Raw genomic sequence first — 25,790 nt, forward strand, 5'->3', positions numbered from 1 at the left:
ACTTCCCCAAAATAAACTGGTCAGTGCCCTGCTCTGCTTACAGTAATCTATCAGGAGATAGTACTACATTTTTTAACATGTGTCTCGACTTTAATTTGACTCAGCTAGTTGACAAACCAACCAGAGTGGGTCCGACGTCCGCTAACATACTAGATCTGGTCCTGAGAAATGTTCCAGATCTTGTGCGACTCCTAATTTTCCTTCCTGGTTTAAGCGCTCATTGTTTCATTCATTTTACCTTAGAAGCTGAGGTTTCGCGCCGGCTAACACACAGCAAAGCACTAAGAAATTACGCCAAAGGAGACTACGCTTCAATTAATACAGAACTCGAATGTTTTATCGATGCCTACATGGTAGGCTTTTTTGATCGCACGGTTGAACACAGTTGGCACTTGTTTAAAGAAAAAGTTACGTTTTCGACTAACAAATATATTCCTTTAGTTGTTATTTCTGGCAAGCAACGCTCACCTTGGTTCACATCTGATCTAAAACGACTGCAAAACCTAAAGAAACGCTCATTTCGTGTAGCCAAACGCAAAAATGAGACATCCCGCTGGTTTGCTTACAAAAATATTTCCGACGCTTATCGTGCAGCCATAAAAAAAGCAAAGGACGTCTTTTTTACAAACACTCTCCCCTCGCTTCTCCAAAGTAACCCAAAAATGTTTTGGAAGACAATTAGACCTAATAAAAAAGAACTTATATCTCTTAGATATGCTGACAACCAGGTCATGCGCAGTGACGAATGTTGTCGCGTTCTGAATCAAGTATTCGCCAAGTCGTTTTCGAATTGTCCTGTGGATGTTGTGCCGCAATTATGCGATTACAACTTTTTTCCTATGGATCCTATTGTAGTAGATCCTGTTGGAATTATGAAGCTGATTCATGACCTTAAACCTTCCAGTTGTGGCGTAGACGAAATTAATCCCAAGCTCTTAGAAAACACCGAAGTTTATTCGTCAATAATCCTGCCACACATCTTTTTTCAATCCCTTCAGTGATGTGCTGTGCCAAGTGATTGGAAGGTGGGGAAGGTCGTCCCTGTTTTCAAATCCGGTATCCAAAGCTCTCCTTTAAATTACCGGCCAATAGGCAGTGTTAGCATATCGTTACCGTGTTTACGTTACCGTTTACCGTGTTTGCGGGAGAAGACTACGCAGCGCGAGAGTTGCCGCGAACGGCAACTTACCGGCACAGGCTTCACCGTCGCCAGCGCTTCCGGCAACACGGTAAACGGTAACGCAAACACGGTAACGATATGCTAAAACTGCCTAATATCGTTAACGTCTATTTCCTGTAAACTTTTAGAGCACGTCATTTATTCTAACCTTCTATCATTCCTGGAATCCAACTCCTTTTTCAGCCCATTTCAACATGGCTTTCGGAAAAATTACTCATGCGAAACTCAGCTTCTAACATTCACACACGACGTTGCATCAGCTCTGGATCGCGGTTCATCTGTAGACTGCATCTTTGCACATTTTCAAAAAGCGTTTGACAAAGTGTCTCATCAATTAATACTTCTTAATCTCAGTACCCTAAACATTGACCCTAATGTGTTTAAGTGGATAGAATGCTTTTTGACCAATCGCACCTAATTCGTGACTGCTAACGAATGCAATTCTCCCCCTACTGATGTTAAATCCGGTGTACCACAGGGTTCGGAGTTAGGTCCTCTGCTATTTTTAATATTTATTAACGACCTTTCTAATGGTATAAATTCCTCCATAAAATTATTCGCTGATGATTGCGTAATTTTGCGAAATTTGTGACCGAACGGATAACTTTACTTTACACGCCGACCTCGACACTGTCTCTAAATGGTGCAGCAAATGGCACATGATACTTAACACAAACAAATGCAAAAGCATGACCATTACGCGCAAACGTTATTCCCAGCAGCCCTTTAATTACAAAATTACCGGAGCCACTCTCGAATACGTTACTTCCTACAAGTATCTTGGTGTTCATATCAGCAATGATTTAACATGGCACACACACACATTAATTATGTCTGCAGCAGCGCAAACCGTTCCTTAGGATATATTCGCCGTAATTTCTCTCATGATCCATCCCCCCTCAGGTTAACACTTTATCGGACACTAATTCGCCTTAAACTAGAGTATGCCTCGGCAATCTGGGACCCTGCACAACAAAACCTAATTTCTCTTCTGGAATCTGTACAAAACCGCTCAGCTCGATTTATACTTTCCGACTACTCCCGTACCTCCAGTGTTTCACTAATGAAAAATAACCTGGTTCTACCAAGCTTGCACCATCGCAGAAAAATTTCACGACTCTCTCTGTTTCACAAAATCTATTTCCATAACCCATCTATAAGACGCGACCTTTTCTCACGGCCCACGTACATATCATCCCGCATCGACCATCCGTTCAAGGCAACAACGTTCCATCTGGCCGCACCAACGCATTCTCAGAGTCATTTCTCCCCAAAATGTCTGAGGAATGGAACCACCTTCCCCACCACATTGTGTCCATTGAAGATCCGGCATAATTCAAGAATGCACTTTCTGTACATGTAATGCAGTAACCTGGTTTCCGGAAATATGCTTGTGTTTACATACTGCCTGTACTTCTACACTGTTACCTGTTTTCATGCACTGTACCCACCCCCTCTGTAACGCCGTAAAGGCCCTGAGGGTACTCTAATAATAATAATAATAAAACCGTGCTCTCACCAAATCCGACGCCGAGACCAACGCCGACGTATACGCTCCCTTCCGTCGCCACCGCTGCCACCAGCTGCCTGGACGACCGCCGGCTTGCCCAAGAAGGGAGGCGACGCACGTAGTTCCAGCAACACAATGCCCGTCGTTCCTTCAGCGACGCCTATTTTGTGCGCTACCTAGCCAATCAGAGGGTGGCAAAATAAAAAAAACGAACTAAGCGATTACAACAGCCCGAAGACAGGACACGAGAAAGGAGGAGACAAACATGTGCACTGACTATCAACCACATCTTTTTTATTGCATTAGGGCGCAACCTTTGTACGAAAGAGTCAAATCTACGCAACAATAAATAACAAATAGAAGAAGGCGACGGTGCTGTACGAATTCTTAAAGCACACAATGATGGTAGGAAACCCGTATCAATTCGAAAGATATGCGATCCCTTTTCCGTTCACGCGAGACACTGGGCATACGAATACACTCGTCGCAGCATTGTGCGATACAGAAAGCCTCGTGGGTCACGCGTGCCCTTGCTTCTTTTTTTTTTTCCAATGCACAACAAGCTGACTGCCAGCATGACCCTTTGAGAAAGTTCTCGTAGTCACGCAGGCGATCGTCAATGCAACGTCCTGACAAGACTGCGGGATTTTGTAAACAATTCTGTGCCTGCATTCCACAACCGAGCATATTTCTTTTCGCAAGACTTTTCTGCGTTATGCACTGCGTTCCAAAAAAGTGCGGGCCAATTCACCCTGTGGAGGGCGTTTCGAAAGCGACGCTTTATACACCACCTACCACGTTACACTGTACCTGTAACACGTTATTTATTATTTCACTTCAGCACAATGTTCAGAACAGACTGATGACCGGTGTGATACGCACTCAGACTTTGCGTTTTCAGCGCAGTTATATTATTCGTGAAAGTTAACTCAAAGCACATTCCACGTATGGTAGTCGGTTGTTTGGTATCGGTATTGCACACGAGTTCAAACTTTTCGAGGTCTACCTGGACAAACCACTGGTGCACACGGCCGCCACACGTGCCGTGGACGGAGCGCACAGAGGCGCGAGAGGTCGCGTGACGCTATCACGTGGCATTCAGCGAGAACGCAGGGGGTAAACCCACAGCTGTGCTCGGTGAATACACCGTCTGTCTCCCCTGTATCTGCGTGTGCTCGTAGCTCAATTGGTAAGAGAAACGGAGCTCTCGCTCCGTTTCTCTATTCGGTATATGCACGAACAGGAAGCTATCGGTTTTCAGAAGGTACCTTATGCAGGAAACACTAGAGTAGGTGTTGATAGAAAATTCCTCATACGTCTCCTTCGTGAGGAACTCGCTTGGATCGCCGCAACTTCTTTTAACATCTTCCAAGTACATAGGCATGGTAACCTCCAGCCACTCAAGCCTGTCACAGTCAGCATCGCCGTAGTGCCGGACATCGGGGAACTTTTGGCGCAGGTGCCGGGTTGTATTGCTCATGTCCAGAAGTATGAACCCCTGATAGAAGTTCCTCATGAATGTGATGGTGTGGCCTGCAGTTGCGAACAATGGGCTGCATGTGTGCCTGGCTTGTGCTTTTAGGTGTTACAAGGCAGCGGTCACAGCCGGAGGCAGAACTTTAATGGTCCTTCTCACGTTCATCTTTTCGATATTATTCGTATGGACGGGCTTTCGGTGTAGATAACGGACCGGTTTCACCGTCAGGTTCTCCTGCAGGTCATACACATACTTTAGGTAAGATACCTAAATTTTCCCCTTAGGTCTTACGTCATGAGCGTGCGTTCTTCATTCTTCAGCACATCGCAGGAGTCGAAACTTAGGAGTACAGGTTTGTTGCAGTCGCACGGGGGTTCTACTTCAAACGCCAGCGTGCCCTGGTCCAGCATCTTCATTTTGACTCGGTGGTGGTCGGTGACAAGTTGCACTATGCGGCAACCACAGGTTTTTTCCTTTTTTCATCACAAAGAGTACTAGCTCGGGAAGCTGACTACCCGTTGGACGTTTAGTGAAGAAGTAGCTGGGATTTCGTACGACGAAGACAATCCACTTAAAACGAAGCAGAGGAGGGAGTGGGCTAAAACAACATCGTTGCTGCTAATCCAACATCCGCTTGCCTAACAAAGCATGCAGTCCCGCTGCTTGTTATACTGAAGCTTTTCCCTAAAGGTCAACTGCACTCAAATTTTCGACGGCGTAAAAATAAGGCCATCCAACAGGGCCAATAAAAAGAGTGCGACATGCAAATATACTGCGTTTCAAGCGTGAATGCGCGCGACGCAAACAGCTCGTGAAGATTGGTGTTTTGGGAACCTAAACTGAAAAACGCGGCCATTACCGGCGGCCGGGTGTCACATAGGTGATGGAACGGAAGCATGCGCATCATAATCAGAGGCCGCTCACAGCAGCCTCCAAATGCGCGTGATAACGCCGCGTGTCCCATTGTTATTTCCACAGAAGAAGTCCCACTAACGTCTGCCCAAGCTAATGAAGTTAGGCGCAATTCCAACACCACGTTGCTATCGATCAGGATGAAGAAGACCATCCGACAGTTATTTTTGCATCAGAAAAAGTTGCAGTGACATGTTGGACGCGATATCGTTACTTTGACGCCGAATGAGCGTTTTAGAAGGGAGTTGCTGCGTTTACAATTTCTGCTTTCCAGTTACCGAAGGTTAGCCAAGATGGTTTTAAATTGCCCTGACACACAAATAACAGACGCCATCTACGCTTGTGTGGCTGAACATGTGGGAGTGAAGGTTGCGGCTGCTTGATCTTGGTCAGTTTCAGCGACAAGGCGACACTATCTGTCGTACAAAGCGCTTATTCCCTCATGCCGTGGCTCGTCTAAGCGTTTTGGTTTTGGTTTTTACTCTACGCTACCTCGAGCAGTATTCGCGGGGTGACCAGTTTTGCCCTTGCGCGCTAGAGGTCAAACCACACCCCCTTCCGTAAGCGCCCGGCAGCGTATTCCCAAACCATATCCCGTAAGGGACCAGGCCGACCCCCCCCCCCCCTAAATAGCGCCCCAGCATCGTGATGTCACCGACGTCACTTCCACTGAAGCTGTAGCCAAAATGGCGGCGCCCATTTGAAAGCAGTCCTGCTGTGGCGTCTCAGGCTCTCAGGCATTGCGCTTGCTTTGGATCCCAGGATGCGTGCTTTGACAAACTACGCGCACCGCTACGTATTGCTCAAGTCGTCGCTACGCCTTTGCGAAAGTTCGCTGCACGTTTGCTTTTGTCGTGAGAGGAGCGCAGCGCTGGCGCAGTTAGAATCTCGGTGATTTGTACGTAGGAGGCATTTGCACGCAATCTTTTGGCTGATACCTTCAGTGCTAGGTGCATCTACTCCAAATCATTACGTCCCCAAAGCACTGGAATCGCGAAACAGTAGCCTATAATCGATATCGGCGCTCTGCATGTAGGTAGGGGGTAAGTGATTGCTATCACATGTACTCGCTCGCACGCGTACGGAGTGAATTGGCGTAAAGCTTGCCGACTTACCGCACAATTATTCTTCCAAATCTCCGCCCGCGCGTCGCTTAGGCCTGGGCGGTGCTCTATAAAATAATTTTGCCCTATTTTGAGCATGTTAGATGCCTTTTGCAATAGTGGCCAATAGGCAAGCTCTGAAATTGTTCGACACGTGTGCATATTGCGTAAGAATTCTGGCCTGGTGCAGAGGTAGTGCAGAGTGCTTCCCCTTCTCTACACACACGCCCACACAAACATTTTGCAAAGTATATTTCACCTTACGCGCTGCGCTGCAACGGCGTACCCGTACGAAAGCAGTCGCTGTTCGTTTTAATCGAGACAAGCTGCTTTCTCAAGCTGATCCACTTTCAGGCGCGAAAACTCTTTATTCCTTAAAACAAACTGAACGTCTATATGTACCCTTGTTTCATCTTCAAATAGGCAGCGTTGGTATAATGTTGACACATTTTATAGCAAAGTTTTTTTTTTGTTTTATAGCAAAGCACTGATATACTCGCACGATGCTGCTAACGAACTGACTGCACACCGGCATAAATCTTTCGTTGAATGCCGGCGTCACACTTACACGGATGCTTATCAGGTAGGGCAAAATCCAGTCTCAACAGTGTTTCCTGATTAGAACCGCTATCAATCATTGCAGCTCGTTATTCCACATTCAAACAACCGCGCCAAAAAGGGGGTAAGATACTAGCGCCACAGGCGGCTGCTTTACACAACAAAACAAGTGCGAAGCTGTGGCAGATTTGCGAAGCTTATGGGTGGGGAAGGGAATATCGTGAAGGCGGTGTTTTTTAGGACCGCACACAAAAAGAAGAGTAGGTTTTGCTAATAAAGCCGTAGAAAATTATTATGAATTCTGCAATTAGTTTGCAAATCTTTTTAAATTTAAATGTGGAAGAAATTGAGATGCAACTTACTGATTATTTTCAAATTTTCAAATCTGGGGGGCAGTGAATGCCGGGAAGCCTCCATGCCAGTAGAGACCCTAATGCCAGGAAGCCGCGTTGCACCGGGAATGCGCTCTAGCTGTGTTTCAAACCGTTTCCTCTTTTGTGGTATTACATTTAGCTGAAACCGTCCTTCCGTGTCGACGTCTGTCGTTAGCTGTGCCAGCGACTACAGTAGGTTTACTGTCAGCAGCGATAACGCTGGTAGTGTGTGTGAAAGAAAACTGGAAAGTTCGTTGCGCTCTCAGCGGTGGCTTCTCGTTCACTGTAGCGATTTTAGTGTGAACAGTGTATTGGTGAAATGACGCCTTCAGAATTTAGTCGAGGTGGCAGAAGTGGCGTCGTCTAAAGAAAGAGGTGTGCAACTTATGGCTCCCAGCTCGGACACACGCGGCTTCGGGAAAATGTTTTGTTGTAATTCTTCTGGGACACACTTCAGGTGAGTGTACGCTTAAAAAACTTTCCCTGCCAGACTATGAACTTCCAGCAGCTTCCAGTGTGAGGCTTGTGTTATTCGAAAGATTTCGTGTTTTATAGTGCCCCCAGCGCTTGTCCGAATGCAAACGACGCTTTGTTCACCGGGGAATTAATCAAGTTAAGTTAAAAGTTTGATTTCCCCTCTAAATCGTGTATTTCTGTGGTCCGCAATGACATCACAGACCGCCCTGCAGCCTCGGGTCCCTTGATTCACGCGTCCGCCGTACAGGGTGGCGACACGTATAGGCGGTATTCAATGAAAAGTTTAGCGGGCGATTTCTCCGCCTGGCAACACTGAAAACCGCCATGTCGGTGGCCACCGTGCCAGCGCATGCTCTTTGCGCCCGCATCTCGAAGAAGAAGAAAAAAGAAACACCAGCGCACGTCGTCTGCTGCGTTTCAGACCGATTATCGGTAGTGGCGTCAACAGGTATAATATTATTCGCACTCACATTAAGTGGTGGCGCTCTTCCTACCCTCGAGCACTTCGAATCCGCGGAGGATGAAACCGCGGCGGCGAACGGCATAAGTCCGACGCTGCATTTGGCTGCCGCCGCGGTTGTCGACCCAAGTGCACGCGCACCGCATCCACGACTTTGTCTGGTAGGTGCCCTCTAATACGTGGTTGAGTACAGAAACCGAATACTTTCTTTGGAGAAATGGTTCACGCGTACACAGATTTAGCGCTGGCTTTCTCGTGCGCTAAATGTTTCACACCCAGCAAAACAACTCACGTCTGACGTCAGAGCGCGGCGGCTGGCAATCAGCCGATCTGCGGCGGCTACTTCATACGCGTCTGGCGGTAGGTAGATCGTACTGTGCTGCACTCAAGTACACTTGGCGTCGAGGTATTACTTTGTGTTCAGAGGGCAACAGTTTGCTAATGATGCAGTAGTTCCTGCTGTCAAGCGGACCACTGCGCTCACGTTGCAACCTTTGTGCCATGACCGACTCGCACTCGCTCGTAGGTGTGCGCGGAGGCTGGGGTTGAATTGCAGATTTGGTTGACACACTCATGAGCGGAATCGTGACTTTTCGTGTAACCAACGCTATCGCTAACCACCACACTATCGCGGCACAACTGACTATCGAATCACTCGCACACGCATTGCACGGGAACCCAAGGTCACTCGCGGCCCGAGGCTGCATCCTGCATGGCCGCCATGAAGGCATGGGTATGGTGTACTAGAAGGTCGAGGTGTGTCGTCCGGGGAGAAAACCAATGGAACGCGAGGGTCCCTTTTGCGATGAAAAATTTGGTCTCCTCGATTTGGCTACACTTTCTGCACTATAGTTCACAAAAGTGCCGTGCAAGTGCAGCGCCAGTTCTTTGAGTGCGAGTGCAGCCGTACACTAGCGCTTTCCGTGCAGCGGCCGAATCGAGGGCAAAAGTGCACAAACGTCGTCTGCTGCGGTCCGCGTTTGCGCGCGCGCGTTGTTTTTTTATTCGAAATGGCGTGCATTTTGGCTGCGGCCATGGAAATTGTGGACTTCGACAGCGACGAGGAATTTCACTGTGCCCTTTCTATTGCTTTGTGCAAAGTGGCACGGGTCGACCGTCACCGAGTGAACGGGTACTTCGAACAGGTGACAACCAAATACTTAGACTTCGAATTCAAGAGGCTGTTCCGGTTGTCGCGCGAGACGTTTGACAATTTGTGCGCGCGGTTCAGGCTCTCGCCGTTCTTCCCGAAAAGTGTCTCCGGCCGTCCACAAATCACAGCGGAAAAGAGTTGCCTGATAACACTGAGCTACCTTGGTAGCCAAACCAGCATGTACTCCGTAGCCGATAGATTTGACGTTTCGGAATCGTCGGTTGTGGTGTGCATTCGGAGGGTGCTGAACTTCTTGCAAGCGGTAAGCGCTGAAGTGATATGCTGGCCAAGCGCTACCGACATGGCCCGCAGCAAAATGGCCTTCCTGGCAAAAAGCGGCGGGAAAGGGCCCCGCAACACCGTGGGGTGCATTGATGGCTCGCACATCGAGATCCTGAAGCCAGACGAGTCCACTGCCTCGTATATCAACCGGAAGAAGTGGCCGTCAATTATTCTGCAGGCAGTTTGCAACGACCAGAACAAGTTTTTGGATGTATTCATTGGCTTTCCTGGTTCTGCTCATGATTCCCGGGTGTTGAGAGAGAGCCCTTTCTTCGAAGAGGCTGCAGCCAAGTGTGGCGATGGTTATATACTTGGAGATTCTGCGTACCCCATGCTACCTTGGCTTTTGCCACCATACAAAGACAATGGCTCCAGTTTTTTTTCGTGGAAAAAAAGATTCAACAAGTACCACAGCCAGCAGAGGGTGGCCATCGAAAACTGCTTTGGCCTTTTGAAGCAACGCTTCAGAAGACTATACCTTGTCGATGCCAAGACAATTATGCAGTGCTGTCGCATTGTTATGGGAGCATGCGTGCTTCACAACTTGTGCAACTCTGAAAGGGATTTCATTGAAGATCTTGCAGACGTGCCTGCTCATGATGACGTTGGCAATGATGAAGAATCTTGTGAAAGCGACGCATCTGCTGCACAGTGTGAAACCCGAAGAAGACACATAGCCCAGCATCAATGCTGAACAACATGCAAATCATCGCAAGAAACTGACAGAACTCTTTTATTTGCCTCGACTGCACACGAGAAAGCACGTGTGATCATTTTTTTCCCTCGACAGCAGATACAAGACGCTCAAGAAGGCGCATTTTTTCTTCATGCTGCTTTTGTTTTGCAGCCATCGCATCCTGCATCACTCTAATCAGGCTGCCGATGGTTGTGTTCCTCTGCCGACTGCCGCCTCTCGTCGGTGCTGTAGCTTCTCTGCTGCGGGGTGCAGGTGCCTCCTCAGCTGGTGCTTCCTCATCACCAGCTTCACCCACAGGCTCATTTTCTGGAAGCATGTTCTCTCCATCCCTGTTGCTTTCGAAATAATAAAAATTGTCAACAAACGTCACGCAAAGTGTGGGCATTTAATTGTGCAGTGGATAGGTCAATTCACAGTAAGGAGAATTTCATTTCAAATGAAGGGATCGAATTCCCACGGTTATCCGGATGGCCACGCTTGATATATAATTCAGCCATACTGCCATACTGATGGGAAGTTTTACCACAGAAACATGCATGCATATAGCAATTGTGCCAGCTAACAATTCTGTAGAAATGCACATTAAGCGCAGTTTAAATGTACCGCCAGAAAATTAGGACACATATATATTTAATGGGATTTCTTTCGAAAATAACGTGGTGCTGGAAACTTACGCAACAATCCTTCCTGGGGCGAGCAGTGCAACAGGAGCAATATGGTGCTCACGCTCCAAAACCTCTGCAAGTTCCCTGCCAAGAAAACGCATATTTAAAAATGATCCTCAGTCAGAAAATGAGCAAAAAAAAGTGAAAGGTCTGCTGCTCATACTCTTCCAACTCGCACGCTGCAGGGGGGCGACCGGTTGAGCCATTCCTCATTTTAGTTTTTTTGTAGGCGCGCTCCATAGTCTTCCATTTATTCTCCACTTGGAGTGCACTCATGGGACATCGGAACGCTGAGCTGATTTCGTGGGCTATTTTTTCCCACATGGCCTTTTTTGTCCTGTGAAAATAATTTACCGTATATTAGCACCGCAAGTGTGGGTACGATATATATGATGGGCTTACTTATATCCTCCCGAGATTCCAATCTTTTCCTTCAGTTCCTTGTATTTGCAAATGAGGAACTTCGCCTTGTTGGCGCTCCACACACCGCTCGTTGCACTGTCGGCGGACGGTTGTGACGCAGGGGTTAAAAGCTGACCAGCCGGCGAAGGCGAAGCTGCAGGCTGGGTCGCAGGCGGGAGCGGAGAGTGAATGACGGCAGGAGGTGAGACCTGCAGCTGACTAGCGACAGCGGCTACCGGGAGCGTAGGGCTGGCTGGCGCTTCTTCGTGCTGGATGCTGATGTAAAGGCCGTCTATAGCACAAGAAAGAGGTTGCAGCGAGTTATCACAAGTGTTTCTTTCCGCTCTGCCGGTTCTGCCTAAGGCATCTTAGACTGCATCGAGCGAGCTTCAATAAAAGCTCATCTCTTGGTCAAAATAAAAGTTAATTCTCTCTATCTCGGTTTCACTCACCTTGCGTTTTGTACAAAAACGCGCTATCTTGTCGCAAGTGACCACCATTCTCATCTAAAACGGGAAACGCTGTCGCTTCCACTCCGTTGACAGACACAACTATCATGATGGTGGAGTCGGTGGAATCGTCTGCTACGATGCGCACCAAAAACCGCGCCTAGGCGCGCTGCACTGGCTGCACCTTGCACGAGAACTCGCACAGGGGCTAGTGCGGAAGTGTAGAAGAACTGGTGCAGCACGGCGTCAAATCGAGGGCCGAAGTGCAGGTGGCGCTAGCTGCACTGGCTAATCGAGTGCGCGAGTGCTGCACCGGCTCAACTGGTGCAGAAAGTGTAGTCAAATCGAGGAGACCAATTGTAGGTGGCGCTGGTTGCAACAGGAGTTTCCAGGCGACGGCCCGCCGGCGCTGTGCCGCTTGGTGTGCCTGCTTGCTCCGCGGGTTGGTAGCAGACGACACGCGGGCTCCTTTTCACTTTGATTGTTCCGAAGAGTGCTCTTTCCCGTTATTTGACATGTTTTATGAAACTTGATGCAATAAAATGGATATATAAGACTCTTTAGTGTTATAAATGAATAAAAATCCTCACAGGCGATGTAACAGACGATACTTGTCGAACTGATCTGCCACCTCGGCCTATTGTCGTCTGCGGCTGCGTATCTGCGTCGTCGTTCTGGTGCAAGAAACTTACAGCCGTTGCGCGCATCGTTTTATCGTTGGAGATTCAACAGAGTGTGTGAGAAAAGTCTCAGGAGTGTGATTTGTGCACGAAATGACCGAAAGGCGCCGGGATAAGAGGGTCAGCTCTTGCTTTGTGCCGCTCTGCAACAGCGGACTGCGATCATGCAAAGAAAAAAGGTCGCTTTTTCGGGTGCCCGTGGAGCCCGATCGCCGTGAATTGTGGTCCAGGAATATAAAAAGAGTTGACAGGCCACTAGACGCAGGCAGCGTTGTCTGTGAGAGGCACTTTGAACCCCAATTTATTAAGCGGAAATTCCAAACAACAGTGACCGGTGAGCTCGTGGAAATTGAACGAGAGCGGCCGTTGCTTACAAATGATGCCGTTCCTACGATTTCTCCTGACGCACCAAGCTACATGACGAAGTCACTTCCTAGGAAGAGAAAAAAAAGGAACCTGTGCGACCAGCATGTACCGGCAGCAAAACGAAAGAAAGGGTTGCGCCTCGAAAAGGAAAATTCTGCGGAACCAACTCAAGACGTGGAAAGTGAAGAAGCTTGGGTCGCCGAAAGGCAAAGGGTATCCTTCGGCAGCCTAAAAATGCCCCAGTCCTGGTCCAAAATCACCCTTCCCTGCTGCCTAAATGTGTTCCAGTACGCCGAATGTGAGTCCGATGCTTCTGGAGAGGAGAGCGGAGTAGCTTTCAAGAAGATGGTAAGAGTTGAAGTGGTAGGTTCAAGACAGGATGAAAGGGCAGTTGCTACCGTATACCTGAACGGTAAAAAGTCGCAACAAAAAGAGGTCGCAACACCAGGAGAGGCTGAAGCCCTCATCAACGATGTGAACAGAATGGCCTTATGCCTTGGCGCAGGGCTACACCCGGTCGCGAGCAAATGCTCATCCTTCAACGGGAAGTTTTTTTTTTCCAAGTAGTGTTCTCGCACAGTCAAAGATGGTCAGGCGAGTTGCATTCACTGCAAGTATCAGCGAAAGCTAATTCTTAACCAGCTTGCGCGAATAAGATACCGAGTAAAAGCTAGGAACAACACAGTTGCTGTTCGGCGGAACCTGAAAAAAATGAGGGCGAAGCTAAAGAAAGCAAAAATTAGCATAAGCCAGATGAAGGCGATGAATGAGCAACTGCCGGAAAAGCAGTTCTCAGAGAAAATCAAAGGCCTCCCCTCTAAACAACAGGCCGCCGTTCGAGCATGCTTTGAAGCAGCCAGGAGAAAGTCTACAAAGGGTATGAAGTACCGAAATGGCTGGCTGCTCGAGTGCATACTAATGCGTATGCGAAGCCCGCAGCTGTACGAGCACTTGCGGCGCCACGAGATCTTGGTTCTACCTGGCCGCAGCTGCATAAGGAAAGCAATGCAGCATTTCAAAAGCGGCTTCGGATTCAATCCAAGTACCTTTGATGCCTTGCGTGAGAAAACAAAGACAATGGACGACTTCAGCCGACATGGGCTAATAGTATTCGACGAGATGAAACTTTCCGAGAACATCGAAGTGAAATCATCAGGCAAGTTCTCTTCATATATTTTACCATACAAATTAACAGAAATAAAGCATTGGTCTTTCTGAGGTACACACAAATAATTGCAATCAGTGTTGTTCCTTACCGTGTTAAACGATTAGAACGCAGGCTCCATCGAGGGATTCGTCGACCTCGGAGGGCTGGGAGAAGAGAGTTCTGGAGGCGAGCTTGCTGACCACGGCCTGGCGGTCGTGTTCCAGCCTTTCACAGGTATGGTGTATACACTGACGATGCACCATGCGGGATCGATACTGTGCGATATATCCGTTTGCCTAATTAAACTAAGTTACAATATCAATTTCTGCGGTTAAGTTAAATTGTAATATTCTGCTTTACTGTGTTCATTTTCCAGGACAGTGGATGCAAATATTGGGAGTATTTGCGTCAAGGGGCAACGTCAAGGCGGCTGCACTGTCGAAAGTTGTGCTGGAGGCGACGTTACTCTGTGAGCAGGCGGGCCTTTTTGTCGATGGTGTGACGTGCGATGCTGCCAGCTGGAATCGCAGCATGTGGAAGCTTTTCGGCATAAGGGGTACGTTTAAGCACAATGCACCTCGCCCTGGTAACGTTGGTAATGGGATGTCATGTGTCGAGTTCATAATTATTTACTCGGTGTATTCTAACAGGCTGTATAAAACTTTGTTGTTGTTGTTTTTTTCTGCATTCAGGTTCCTCAGCAAGCATCAAGTGCAAATGCCTCCACCCAGCTGATTAACGCCGCTTTTTACATTTTTTTTTTTCAGACTTCCCGCATTTGATGAAAAACGTACGCAATGGCTTTCTAGAGACCGGCTACGATACACCGAAGGGTAACGTGCATGCTGGCTTCATAAAAGAAGCATGGGAGAATGACCGCAGCACACTCAAGGTCATGCCTCACATAAGCAGGCTGCACCTCTACCCGAACGGCTTCGAGAAGATGAGGGTAGGCCCAGCTCTTCGCCTCTTCAGTGAAGAAGTATTAAAAGGCCTATATTTTTACCGCAGCCAAGTAGAAAAGGTCTATGGACCTGTGCGTGAGACGGAAGCATTTATTTTGCGGATGTCGAAGTTGATCGTCATCATGACATCACGCTGTGCAAAGACAAGTTTGAGACCGGACTCTGCCAACGCCGCATACTTGAAGGAGTTTCTGATTTTTCTGAACGAATGGGAGCTCGTTCATATCCGCGATTGAAAAAAGGTGTTCCTAAGTGCGAACACGGCGGAGGGCCTCCGCGTGACTGTGCAGTCAACGTTAGATCTTGTTGCTTACCTCTGCGCGGACTGCAACTTTAAATACGTACTCACATCGAAGCTCAGCCAGGACAAGCTGGAGAATCTATTTTGGAATCGTCAGGCAGTTCAACGGCACTAACGATCACCCAACCCCAGCACAGTTTCTGGCGACATTGAATGTCCTAGCGTTCTACAACTTGGCACGGTCACCAAAGGGAGGAAACTGTGACCCCCAGACTATAACAGCGTTGCTCGGTGAGGCAAACGCCACGTGCCGTAAAAGCTGCCCTGATGTCGTCAGTAAGTTGGACAAGCTGGTGGACGTGGGAAATCTTGAGGATGCAGAGCACGCCATGAACTCGTTTGCACCGCAGGACCATGAATACATCACCCAGAATAGTCCGGCTCCCCTTGTCTACTATGTAGCAGGATACGTAGCCCGAAAAATGATCCAGAAGACAGACTGCCGACCTTGCTCTGAAAGACTCACTATTCCTGGGGAATCTGCTCGGTCAGATGCACGGAACGAGTTTATTGAAGAGTTTGACCATGGTGGCCTTCTTTATCCGTCTGGCGAGCTTGCCAGGCTTGTAACAACTCTGGAGGACTCGTTTACCGTCTTTTTTAGCCACAACAAGATCACCGCATCAAGCATGACAGACCTTGCCACCTTCTTGCAGGGCGTGCAGTTGCCGAAAGTTGGCTGTTGCGACCATGAGCGGGAACTAACACTTGCAATAGTGAAGTTTTACATACTTTTACGATTCCGCTTCTATGCCAAGTCTTTGAACCGGGAGAGAGCGTCTAAAAGAGAACAGCTGAAGCACCTGAAGCTGAGGAGGTGTAACTAGGTCGCATGCTTGGGAGGGCTGGTCTTTCCCGCTATTATTTGTGTAAGCATTTTATGCATGTAAATGCGTACCGTTAAGGAAGAGCACAGTAGAGAGACTCCCATGACTTGATTTGAACTAGGTCCCGTGTGACGATGTCAATTATTTCAGGTGATTTGAGCCTATTGTTGCAGTTCTCGAATGAGCCTCACACTAGTTTGTAAATACGATTTACTTTTATTATCTCATAAATTTGTCTCTTTGTCTCCACTGATAAGAACCCTTGTATGTATACAAAATATACCAAGTTCACAAATGAAAACATGTTGTCTGCTGTTTATTTCACTTTTAGGCATGCACGCATGTTGTATCGTTTAGCACATCTCTTTGGTTTCTCTCGTGAAACATGAAAAATTCATGACACGCGCGGAAGCGTACCGCACTGATGCTGAGAAGTAAAGTTCTTTAGGTAAATGAGCGAATTCTCTCGATGTGAAGGTAATCAGTAATCCCTCGTTAACACTATGTTGTAAAATCCGCTGAAAATTTTGATATAAGCGGAGTTTCGATTTAATTGAAACGCTAAAAATTTGTAGTTGCGGTAACAGAAGCTCTCCTGCATAGGGGAGCTTTCGTATACAGACAAAATAATTCGCAGGAAAAACCATTTTTGCTATTAAGGAAGAAAGAACCGCGTGGTGCTCGGTCTACTTCTCGTTCGCAACTGTTCCCAGAAAAGTGTTCTCGAGCTGCTGAATGTATCGCATGTTGGTGGCCGTCGCTACATTCAACTTCGTAGCAAAGCTTGCGCAGCATGTTGGTTCTTTTTGCCGTTGCAGGAACATCCGAGGGCTCCTCGTCGTCCGCATGATCAGCTCATTTGTGCACAGCTATCTCAACGATGTCGGCGTGGGACACCATATTGCAGCGTGTACCCCGCGTAAATTCACCATTCAGCGTAAATTTGAACGTTCCGCGCATACTGGGAGCTAAGGGTTCACACGGAGACATTATCAGCTGTCTGTAACGGACTTTTCCTTGTGTACTCTACATTTCAAACTATTCGTGGCCTCCCGAAAAAACGTTTAGAGACAAAGGGGGACAAATACATATCGCCTATAGCAGCCATATATAATTGAGCGGTGAGAAAAAGTTTTTGACTTTAGCGATTTTTTGAGCCTTGCCATGGCTGGAGCCTTTCAGGTGTCGTGAAATTACCCCTACTCCCCCGCCCCCCTACCCAAGACTAGCGACCATCCATGCAATGCGCCACAGCTACTGCACATGTGAATATCCGACTGCCGCCGTCGTGATATCCCTGCCATACTTAGCGTCACTATTTAGTGACGCTAGCCATACTCTTGAAACGCGGCAACAAAAATAAGGCGCGCGGAAATTGCCGTACTCGCTCTCCGGCGCGCGCCCCGTCTCGCAGCCCGAACTCTCACACACCCCTCGCGGTTCTAAGTTTCATCCCGCCACCGCTTCCTGCCTTTGCATATTATTTTCTCTCCCCGTTCCACTTTCACTTCTACTCATGCGTCCTCATCTATTGCCTACTTTTCCTCCGGCACAACCCGCGCTAATCAAACACTCCTCCCGGTCGACGCGTACGCTGTCGGCGCGCGTTGGCGATCGAGTACGGCAATTTCACGACGTCTCACTTTATTGCCGGGCTCGCGTAATCACAACGCCCGTAGTCGGGCCGCGAGGCGGTTATCCCTACATTGAAACTTAGTCAAAGCAATCTTCCACGCAAATCGCTCAAGATAAGTGCATAGTTCGTGAAATGCAAAGAAAATGGTTCAGAAAGCACGGCACTGCATTTTAACTGCACCCACCAGAACGCTCGATCAGAGCTCGCACAGCGAGCAGCGAGCAACACACGGGAAGCGGCGGCCGCCGCTGCCGCCAGGGGCGCTGCTTACAACAGGAGTTCCTCAGCAGGAATTTTCATCGCAAAAGGCACCCCCCTCCCCGGCCCCTAAAACGACACACCTTGCCCTTCTAGTACACCGTAGCATGGGGGAGAAGAAGGGTGCCTGATCTGGGGGCCGGGCGCACAACGTCGCCTTGGCAACAGACGCTTGGCCACAGATATGGCGGCGCACTCGCACGGTTGCCTGCATGCATACCACGCTATTGAATACTGGCTATACGCTGGCGCCGCCATTTTGGGTTGCTCGCTCGCCGCCGAAGCAAGTCATTGTATCAAAACCGCGCTACAATTATCGCCGCAACGCGGTTAACTGGCGAAGTTGGAATAACCTTATCTGTTTCGCGTTGCTGGGTCGCGTGGGAAACGAAAAGAACGACTCATTGAGCATGGTCCCTTTGCAAAAAGGCGGACGACACTGAGAATTCAGCGGTGCTAACACTGGTGGTGAACGCGACGACGCCATTAGAAAGGAAGCAGGTCGTAGCAACGCCGTTGCGGTTGCACGTTTTCGCCCACAGCTTCACGAGTCTGTTGCCCCACGACGCGTATGCAATTACGTGGACGGTGGACGGTAGTTACTCCATAGAAACTCTGTGCTCGCAGACTTTTCGCTTCCTTTCTAATGGCGGCGCAGCGGGTGCCCAGTGTTGCCAGGGTGGCTTGCTGCTTTTCCGCCAACGATTTGGCCATTTTGCAAAGCGGCACGGGACCGTTCAAAGGGTGTCTCCACCCTTTACGGCAGCGTTGCCATCGAGGTGCTCACGCGTTTGTTTACGTTAAACCTAGATGGCGTCACCATACCGTGGCATGCCGTTTTGTGTCTGGTTTGTTTTTGACCTTCTTTAACCTGACTTGTTCTTGTTCTGGGAGAAAATCGTTGCCTGAAACATAGTGCTCGCTCGACAAATACGGTCACGTAAGACAACGTAGCGTCAATCAGTCGGCCAGTATCATCTGAGACGACACCAAAGCTGCGCAGTTCTCTGCAGCTAAACAAGCATAGTGCCCGCAGTACCAACAGCAGTACGCATCGCTACTTCTATGTTCACATGTGCTTTCGTAACTTACACTGTTTGTCCCACCATTCTTACGGCTTTAAAGGAGTGCTGACACGAAATTTCAAAGCTGAGATAACTATGTAAAACGCTTCCTTTTTATCAGGAGATATCTCCCAGCAAGTTTCAACAGCAACCGTTCAGCGAAACATATTTAAAATCCATTTTAATCTTCGCCCGCACGAGAAAGGCCAGAGCGGGTCGACGTGACATCATCTGCTACGTGCCCCAAACTGTCGACGTCGGGGCTCCCGTGACGAAGCCGACGCGCTGGCTGTGGTTGGCGCGCGCTGCTCGGGCGTGTGTACACGTCATGGTTTTGGGACTGACGTCATGCTGCCAGGGCCTGTGGGGACGGTGAAGACCTCGGCCGGTCTGGGCGCGCGCGTGCGCTCGCTCGCGCGCGCTTCCAGAGAGGCAGCGATACGGCAAGAATGGTGACGCCATGTGATACATGCTGTCATGGCGGCCGCTCGGCGTTTTTTGTCGAAACCGAAACTGGCACGAATAAACGACGCCGTAAATGAATGTTTACGCTGCGCTCGACCGTCTAATCTGTCATTCTATGATTAGTGGGCTGGTAGGCACGCATAGCAGCGAAAAAAACGTAACATAAAAATTTCGTGTCAGTACTCCTTTAAGAAGAATGTGCCCTAAATTTAAGCGCAAATGCTCGTTCAGCAAGCGTATAAACTCTGCCTAATTTGCGTTTGCTTTTGCCGGCCTCCGCCAATCGCAGAGCTGTCTCATGTGACATCATAGGTTATGTTGCGGGAAATGAGCTAGTGGGTCGCATGGCCATTCCCTTTTTAGATGCGAAGGCATCTCATTCACCCGCCTCGTCCCTGCATCCGGTGCCGTCGTCGTTTTGGGAATGGGTTCAAGCGGGGCGGGTTCAAACGGGAATGGGTCGTTTCGGGCTACACCCCTTCAAACCCCTGCTCGAGAGGGAATTATGAACACATGACACATATTCACTAGTAGGATTGTCGGAAGTGGCTTTATTTGTTTAGGTAGTGCCTATTATCCCGGCAACCGTGAGAATTACCGTTAGAAATTTCTCACGGCAGTCGCCTCTCTTTGGCTAATCACGCTACGCGGAGATTCTATGGGATAAATATGCCCTACAAAGCCGTGTTTGCAGCTGCCCCTGTAGCGCTGTGGTGTAGTACTTGGGTTTAAACGAGAAGGCTGAGGTTCGAATAAGACAATGCGATGTTTTTTTTTTTCGCTTTCAGAATTTTTCGGTCATCGTGATTTTGTTAATACTTTTTTTACTCTGGTTTTTTTACTATATCAAGAGATCGACGCACAGGGCTTCTAGAATGGGTTGAATTACGTTTAATGTAGGTTGTGTTCTGTGTCGTCGGGCTGGGTTAGATTAGGTTTGTTGCAGTTGGGCTGGATTTGGGTAGGTTATGACGCGTTCGGTTAGGTTACGCTAGGTTCGGTGAGGTTATTTTATATTAGGTTTTGTTGGGACGTATTATTATTCAGCAAAGTTTAGGCCAGCTAGCTTTGATAGAAACTGCCGTGAGAATTTACTGAAAGTAATTCTCTCGGCTGCCGTGAGATTAGACGTAGCCGTTTGTTTAACACAAGAACTTATCTACTCCCTGAACTTCTCCGACAGCTATTCATGTGCCTTTTCCTTACCATGGTTCCATGTTCTCTACTCTGTTTCTGAAGGAGAACCCGCGAGGCCAGCTGTTTGTGGAAAAGACTCAGCATACGAGCTGAATGCTGCACGGACGTAGACGACGGATCACTCTTCTTTTGAGAACCGGAAATTTTCAAGAGCGCATTCACACGTCATGGAAAGACTGAACAGCTTCGTCCATAGCACGCGCCCGCCGCCAGGCCAGTGTTTTGTGCATTGGTTAATCTCTTCACGCCATCACGGTGCCTCTTCTAGAAGCCCCGAAGCACGGTCAGCGTTTCGCCAACAATTATTTCCTGCATTTTGATATTCTCTGTGGCAGTAATGATCCTTGAGAAAAATTCCCCGCATTTCCCCGAGGGGAAGAATGTGAAAGTGCGAATGCACGAGTTGAATTTGCGCGGTTCGGTAATGTTCGCGAAAGAGAGATCACACTCACACACACACACACACACACACACACACACACACACACACACAACTACAAAGAAAGAAAGATGCATTTATTGACAGACACCTATTTGTGTTGTCGTTGTACTTGATTGCTAGAGCGGATCTCAGCTTTGAAATTTCGTGTCAGTACTCCTTTAAGCGGGTGCATTAGCCCTTCTCACGCCCGATTCCTGGCCAATCCCCCACGTGGGTATGTGCCATGTCAGCGGCCAGGCAGCGCGCGCCCATCTCCCCCCGTTGCCAAGGAAGACGAGGAGATTCCTGGCCAATCCCCCACGTGGGTATGTGCCATGTCAGCGGCCAGGCTGCGCGCGCCCATCTCCACGTGCGCGGACATCGCCGGTGGACGCAGGTTCAGGGTCGCTTAAGAAGTGCATTGCACTTAAAAGTTTCTGCTCGAATTCGCTTCCTCCGTAGCCCTCACCTCAGCTCCACCGATTAGCGCACTTCACGCGCCAATCTACGCGTCATCGACGAAGGCGCAGACAAAGAAGACAGCTCTAGCCTTGTTAATCAATCGCATCAACCAATTTTTAGTCGTTTATTGAAATATCTGTTGTTACAGCAGTATTGAATTTTTTTGTTCCAAAATTGTTAGCATCTCTGTGGCCTATTTTCCCTTAGTTTGAAACTAATTCATAAACTTCTTTACCAGTGAAACCACAATCAGACTTGGGCAATCCCTCAGGGTGGGTACGTGCCATCCTTGTTATGGCTAGAACCAACCAACCAACCAACCAACCAACCAACCAACCAACATTAATGTCCTTTCCGCAAGGCTCCCGAAACTATAGAACACTTCATTTCAACTTGCCGCAGCTTTTCCTCGATGCGACGCACGCTCCTTGAATACACGTTTAATCGTCTAAATCTCCCGTTATCTTCCACCATTGTTCTTTCCCTGGGTGCTTCCGTCCTAGGAGTTTGCCACAGAGATGTTGTGATCGCCTTTCACTCCTTTGTTTCGGCGACAGGCTGGATGCCCTACTAGACAGTTAAGTCTTCATTCGTGATTTTTTTCCTGACAGTTCTGTTATACCCAAAGATTTCTTTTTCTTGTCTCAATCTTTTTATCTGACTTTACTCTTTTTTTCTCTCTCTAAAATAAACCGGGTCACAGCCTAATCATTTCAGGCAACTTCTTGGTCCATACCCCGCGTTGGTATGCGCCATGATTTAAGGGTACAACCAACCAACAACCAGACCAGACGTTAGTTTGCTGAATGAAACTTGGCTGGCTTCTGATCGGCCATTTAGATTCCAGAATTAGCGAATGTTCCGTTTAGACTGTCCAATTAAAGGAGGAGGATTGCTAACTTTAGTATCCCCTCAACTTTGTCATAAAGCACGTCTTTCATTTCAGTTAATGTCCATGGAGTCTGAAACTCTCCGGGCACCCTCTACCATATCATGTGGGGCTGTGATAAGAACCCCCATCTACCCACCCCCCCTGCCTTTCCTCTCCCCTGAGCACTGGGAGGGAGCACTGTCCAGCTCGGACCCTGACGACCAGCTTTGGCTGGTACAGCGAGCCCAAGAAGCCGGGCGGACTCGAGGTGTCCTGGAATGAGGACTCTTCCCCAGGGCTGTCAACTTTAGATACACGTTTATTCCTCCTCTTCCTCCTCCTGAAACTCTGGCAGTGATTAGGCCCATTTCTTTGACTAGCAACCTTGTAAAGCTGGATGAAAGGTTACTTCATAGCCTGCTCAGGCGGTTCCTTAGCAGTAAAAATATTCTAATCCCCGCCCAGATTGGCTTCAGACCAGGGAATTGTATTTGGAAAACCCACGTCGACATGGAGAGCCGTATTAAACTAGCTCGTTGTCTAAAACATGTCAGTGCACTTGTAACCCTCGATGTAGCAAAGGCTCACGATCACGTGGAGTACAGCACGTTGATGTCACGCCTTAAATCTAGCGAGGTTCCAGGGTACATTCGCTCCAGGATTGGTGAGTTTTTAAAGGGAAGAAAATTCTTTTGTTGCAAGGGTGGTATATCGACATCCCAGTATCACCAATTTCGTGGAGTTCCCCAGGGATCAGTTCTTTCTCCAGTTATGTTTAGCATACTCCTCAGTTCTATTCCAATGCAGACTGGTAGATTCACTAATGTTTATGCCTATAATATTGCTTTTTTTTCTCATCGGATAGGGGCACCCAAAAGTTGTATCAGCGACAGCAGAACTATGCGGTTCTCCTGAATAATTGGCTCAGAACGTTACATCTCTCCCTAAATGTCGGAAAATGTGCCTTTTAGTATTGCCCATCAAAACCACTATATCATTACGTCTAACATCCATACCCAGGTCATAACGGTTGTAATCCCTCCCTAGGTCACGGGGAATAAATATCTGAGTATGATTTATGACGACCACCTCAGATGGCGTGCTCATATTTCGCATTTTGTTGCCAAAGGTGAAAAATCTGCTGGAGTGTTGCGTAGGCTGTGTAATCATAAATTTGGTATGCGTAGAGACGCCCTGCTATTGATTTATCATTGCTATGTGCGGCTTGTATAGGAATTTGGTTGCGTTTTATTTTCTGGCTGTTGCACGCGCAAAATGACTATCCCATTTCTGATGGAGAGATTGGCTTTGCATTTATGTTTAGGGTTGCCAGAGAATGTAGCTAACTCTGTATGGTACCTTGGGGCGCGATTTCCTTCTCTTTTGCATAGATTTAAATTGCTGACTATATTAACATTTTTAAAACTTGTAGAGTCTCCATTGTACGAGGCTCAACCCATTTTACTCGTGAGGCCTGACCTTTTTTGGGGAATTACGCTACGTTTCCCCGGTTTGAGCGTACTCAATTGGATTGCGCACAGGAATGGCTGCAGCCTCTTCACGCAGATCTTTTCCTTATCCTGATAACTTGTCGCCTGTCGAAATAAGCCTCGACAACATTTTTCCTGCGAATGCGAAATTATTGCCGTGGTTTCCAGTGGAGAATTCGGTATGATCCCGTGGGGGAGGACGGATACCATGACGCATAACTAGGAGATGTGGTTGGCGTACTTTGTAGGTCTGCTAGTGCTACAGTCGAGGCAGCATAAGGGGTGTAAATATGAACGCCTACTCCATGCCCCCCCCCTGCCGAACATCCAAAGCGGGACACAAAGTCGGTTTCACCAGTTCCATATCGAAGAAAAGCGAGAAGCAAGACAGGCTGATTTGATTGATTGATTGATTGATTGATTGATTGATTGATTGATTGATTGATTGATTGATTGATTGATTGATTGATTGATTGATTGATTGATTGATTGATTGATTGATTGATTGATTGATTGATTGATTGATTGATTGAAAGGTTTAACGCGCAACGTCCGCCGAAATCTCGAACACACGGACGCTTTCGCTTTTCGCCTCCATTAGAAAAGCGAGAGAAGTAAGACAATGAAAAGAAAAAGACAAACGCGTAAATGTCCAAGACATAAAGAAACGTTGGCGGTACGGACGTCGCTTTCTATCATCTAGATATATGTACTCCACTTTTTCCTACAAAGGTATCTAATCTTCATTTCATTCAATAGAACAGATGGTCCGTATTCAGGAAAATGAGATCTGATACGTTCAATTAATAGGTGGAGAGTTTAATCTAGATGACAGCAAGTGACGCCTGGTCCGATAGGGTTATTTTGTATCTTGTGCATTTAGACGTTGCCACTCACTTTTAATTGCTTTTCAGATATGCATTCATGACACCAGCGTGGGACCTCATCATTGTTGCGCCGTGCTTCTGCCACTTTAGTCTACGTCCTGTTATTATAACTGCTTCGTCACGTCTTAATAATGCCCCATAACCCGCCCACTACTACTTCATTATGAGTTGTGCTGTGGGCGTAGTTTGAACTTTAATTTTTTTTGTCAATGCTTGAAAGCTTTCTGCGCCATCATCATGATGAAGTGATACTACGAATTCGACAGTCCGCATTGAGTATGACTTCCGCTTATTTTGGTTTAGGTTGAGCAGATAAGCTTTTAACACGAAAGTGTTTTATGCCGGGTTACACCAATATTTCCCTGGCGTAATATCCGTCACGGAAATGACGTCAGTACAACGAACACAGGAGAGACCACAGAAAAAGATTTATTGACGCGGATGAGGCTGCCATCTAGGAGAGGTGAAGCGATGTAGTGCATCATGACGCTAACGAGCGCCGACAGTTGGCGCCTTGATCGCATTTGGATCGTAGCTTGGACCATAAACACGTCCAAGCTACGAACTCTGCCTCTCGCGTTCCACAAGCTGAGCTCGTGGCAACATAAGCGTCTGCTGTACACGTCACGAAGCAGGACCGAAGTGGTCGCACCTTTGCCGGAGCGACCCGCTAGCAGGACGTCGCTCGCCAAGCACACCCACAAGACAGCCGCCGACCCGCAAATAATGCTCATTTCGCTGCAGATTTCACTTTCGTGTTTTACCGATTCCTACGACACAGGAATCAAGCACACTTTTTTTTCGTTCCCCCAGCAGCTATAAACGGTGATAACGCCCTTGATGGTTTCGTTATAGACGCCGTCCACAATTGCGTCAGAAGTTGTAGGTATTTAGAGTTACCACAAGGAGTGGAAAAGAAAATTTGCCAATGCCGGGTTTAAGAAATCAGACAAACGCCTAATAGGTTTATTACAGCACTTATAGGAACCGCGAAAAGAAAATTTTACATGTGTTTCAAACTGAAAGACGTCAAAACGCAAGCATCAAGCATATT

General features: G+C 47.9%; 1 long non-coding RNA gene across 1 annotated transcript; it reads left to right on the forward strand.

Moving 5' to 3' along the window:
- Positions 1–7,201: 7,201 nt before the first annotated feature.
- LOC144141683 (uncharacterized) lies at positions 7,202–14,444 on the forward strand. Its single transcript, XR_013316673.1, has 3 exons — positions 7,202–7,571; positions 14,025–14,126; positions 14,269–14,444. It is a non-coding gene; the product is annotated as an uncharacterized LOC144141683 (long non-coding RNA).
- Positions 14,445–25,790: the final 11,346 nt, after the last annotated feature.

The sequence above is a fragment of the Haemaphysalis longicornis genome, unplaced genomic scaffold (assembly GCF_048455015.1).
Source record: "Haemaphysalis longicornis isolate Haplotype H1 unplaced genomic scaffold, Haemaphysalis longicornis Haplotype H1 scaffold_6, whole genome shotgun sequence".
NCBI classification, from domain to species: domain Eukaryota; kingdom Metazoa; phylum Arthropoda; class Arachnida; order Ixodida; family Ixodidae; genus Haemaphysalis; species Haemaphysalis longicornis.